The sequence below is a fragment of the Pseudophryne corroboree genome, chromosome 1 (assembly GCF_028390025.1).
Source record: "Pseudophryne corroboree isolate aPseCor3 chromosome 1, aPseCor3.hap2, whole genome shotgun sequence".
In the NCBI taxonomy this organism is placed as follows: domain Eukaryota; kingdom Metazoa; phylum Chordata; class Amphibia; order Anura; family Myobatrachidae; genus Pseudophryne; species Pseudophryne corroboree.
Window position 1 is genome coordinate 584,674,480 of NC_086444.1, and position 3,784 is coordinate 584,678,263.

At 42.1% G+C, this 3,784-nt stretch overlaps 1 long non-coding RNA gene across 1 annotated transcript; it reads left to right on the forward strand.

Annotated features, from left to right (window-relative positions):
* Positions 1 to 291: 291 nt before the first annotated feature.
* LOC134925211 (uncharacterized) lies at positions 292 to 1,814 on the forward strand. Its single transcript, XR_010177523.1, has 3 exons — positions 292 to 342; positions 652 to 673; positions 1,691 to 1,814. It is a non-coding gene; the product is annotated as an uncharacterized LOC134925211 (long non-coding RNA).
* Positions 1,815 to 3,784: the final 1,970 nt, after the last annotated feature.

Below are 3,784 nucleotides of genomic sequence, written 5' to 3' on the forward strand. Positions count from 1 at the left end.
CATGACTCCTTACCGTAATCCCAGGCCAGGACCACAGACGGCATTTAACTCCGCGCTTACTGCCACTAGGCAGCTGGTGGAGCGCACAATTGGGGTCCTTAAAGGGCGGTTTCGTGTGCTCCACCGCACTGGTGGCGACATCATGTATTCGCCGGAGATGGCAAGTAAACTAGTGGTCCTGTGCGCTATACTCCACAATATCGCGGTAAGGAGTAGCGTAGAGCTTCCTCAGACAGAGGAATTGCCTGATGAGGAGCCAGGGGTTGTCCGACACTTCGGTGGGGGGAGTGCTACAAGGAGGGGGAGCCAAGTCAGGGCAAGCATTGTTGCTGAATTTTTCAGGTATAGTGTTTTTTTTTACTCTATTGTTACCAAAATAAAAGCACAGTATGCATCATTTTTTATTTAAATGTAGAAATTGTGTTTGCTATTGTAAGGTCATTGTGTAATGCTTTTTGTGTGTTTGAATCTGTTTTTTTTTTAATCTTCAAAAAACAATAACACGTTAAGCTGACAATTTAATTTTGTGTAAAACAATACTGTGATGTTGCTAAATAGTGTCCTTATTTTTTTACTATTCTAACATCATGATTATTTAAACAAAAACACAAACAAATGAAACTGAATGTTGCCCACTTTGTGAATGTCCAGCTGAAAGACCACACAAACTGAGGTGAGTACTCAGATATGTTTATAAATTGATCTAAAACTGTGTGTGTGTCTGTGTCTGTGTTTTTTTTTTTTTAATTTTTTGGTTGTGTTTTGCTTAAAATTTGCTTATGCGAATGCGTAGTTCCGCTCGTGCGAAATAACACTCTGCTCTTCACAGCATTGCAAAGATCAATAAAGTTATTATAAATGACATATGACAGCATAGATTGTGGACCAATCACATGCTAACAGACACTATAAATATATGCCCAAATAAGGAAAACGCCATTGCCATGATGCGTGCGGCACCTTTCACCAGGCGGGAGCTCCGCGTCCTGGTTGCGGTGATGGACCGCCGCGTAGGCCGCGTTGGGCGATTCATCCCCAATCGTGTTAAGCGCGAGGCCTACGCGGAGGTCCGTCGCCTGCTGCGGTCTCGCGTCCGCAGCAGGCGGACCATCATCCAGTTAGAGCGGAGATGGAGTGATCTCCGAAGGAGGACTCCAGAGCTGTTGGCGGAGATCCGCCAGCAAATCCGCACTATGCATGCACGCAGTAAGTAACATTACATAAGATTATTAGCATAAATAGTGCAAATTTTCACTAAGTGGTAGGCTAATTGCAACACTGAGTGAACATTTTGAAAAAATAGGACAGTGTGTGTGGTTAGGGCAAACATTACTGACTGTAGCAAAGTGTCCCTAAACAAGTGCATGTTTTACATAATTAGTAACCAGGCAGGAAACTGTACCAAAAAACTTGATCAGTGCTGTCTATATAATAAGGTAGCTTGAATAGTGATCTGGTGATGTTGGCTAGACAAATCAATATGTCTCAATGGAATAGATACAGGAATGACCGACAAAATTAATTTTTTCATAATTTTGTTTGCAGTGGGCAACATGAAGAGGTTTGAATAATTTTTTATTTAAAATTCTAAAAAAAACTTTCTTTTACATGGAACCGAACAGTGAAAATTACAATTGATTAGTATGTAATTTAACATGCAAATTTAATTATATTTTAACAATCATTCTAGGACGACCACAACGGCAAGCACCACATGATGCACCAGCTCAGCACCCTTCCCCTTCTCACTCCCCCTCCACTTCCCAGTCCCCCTCCCCTTCTCACTCCCCCTCCCCTTCTCACTCCCCCTCAGCTTCCCAATCCCCCTCAGCTTCCAAATCACCCTCAGCTTCACAATCCACCTCAGCTTCCCAGTCACCCTCAGCTTCCCAGGCCCCCTCAGCTTCCCAGGCCCCCTCAGCTTCCCAGGCCCACTCCACTTTCCACTCCCCTTCTCAGCCAACCTCTCCTTCTCTTTCTGTGACCCCTTCTCCTCCTTCCCATACCCCTTCTCCTTCTACTTCCAACTCACCTTCTCAGCCCCCCTCACCCTCTATTGGCCTAACATTTTCACCGCCCCCCTCGCCCTCTCAATCAGACCCACCCTCTGAAATTACATCCCCAATCCAACCTCCTTCCCCCATCCAGCCTCCTTCCCCCATCAAGCCTCCTTCCCCCATACAGCCTCCTTCCCCCATCCAGCCTCCTTCCCCAATCCCTCCTCCTTCCCCCATCCAGCCGCCTTCCCCCATCCAGCCGCCATCCCCACCCAGTGAATGGGCAGAGGAAGCCCCTGAAGACAGTTCAGGGAGTCTTCATGTTGCCGAGGAAAGTAAGTGTTTTAACATTTTGTTAAAAATGATTACCTACTTACACTTATAATGACAAAACATGCAGTGTTGTACTGTTGGAATTCTTGTACCAAGGAAAATTATTTGTGTTTTTCTTCATGGTGTACATGTTGCATTTACATTTATTTGAGTGTCATTATATGTCCAGTGTTTATGTGTGCCATGTTTTGTGTGTCCACTCTAGGTCGACACTCATTAGGTCAACAGGGTTGGCAGGACAACAGGGTTTATATGTGTTAGGTTTTCTGGGAAACAGTTAGACCTGAGTGGAGTTTAGTATGTTGTTGTTCTTTTACACTTGTGCCTGTGTATTCTTAATATTTACACTTACAAATCACATGCTTCACTTTGTTAGGCAGCCTAACGACCCAATGATTTGTGGTGTGAAAGTTACACTCACAAAATGATTATTGGATAAAGTCAAACCTGTTTGACCTTATTTAGTAAGGGCAGCTTTCATGGAGTGTGGGCATGCTAGGATATGTTGTCCTTCTGAAGATGTTGATATGCAGTGTGATGATGCAGGACCAACACCCTAAAAAAAATAAACAAAAAAATAACTAAATGGGAATGAATGCCAACATGGTGTAACATTGACGAAGATGGTAGTTATCTTTAACATGGGATGTCGGCCATAGCAACCAATAAGATTATACTTTAAAAATTGGGAACCACTTCTACAATATAATATTCATATTTTTGCTTGTTTGCTATGGGCAACGTTCCATCTTAAATATAACTCACATAGTAGTAAATGTAACCCATGGTCTGGAACACTTTAAAATCTTAAAAAAAGGCTGAGCAGGCTTGTGTGTTGTTCAGCTAATGATTGTACCATAAAACAGCCAGGATGTAGTAACTTTGCCATTAAAGCAGGCCTGTCCAAACTGCGGCCCTCCAACTGTTGAGAAACTACACATCCCAGCATGCCCTGACACAGCTTTGGCATTCCCTGACCACAAAACTGTGTCAAGGCATGCTGGTATATGTAGTTTCACAACAGCTGGAGTCCAGCAGTTTGGACATGCCTGCATTTAAGTGTGCTTTGCGCCTTGCTTGGATAATAAGTAATGTAATTAAGTTATTAATGTTTGTGTTGCATCTTAATTTCAGATGTTGCAGTTGGAGATCCTACAAGTTTTGGAGGCATTCTTTACACCATGCACCAACACCTGCAAGGATTAATGCATTGTGTTGATCATTTGCAAAAATTTGCATGATTTTGTTTATTTTATGAAAAAAAAAACTGATTTATTTTAAAAAATAAAATAAAAAAAGTTGATTAAAGTTAACCGGGTGTTGTGTTTATTAATGCAAAAAAGGATCAGCTGATTGGCAGGCAGAAATTGTTTGCAAAAAACATTACACACATCTAACGTTAGATTATTAACAAAAAAAACAGTAGATTATTGTGTTAAGAAACATGTAAACAC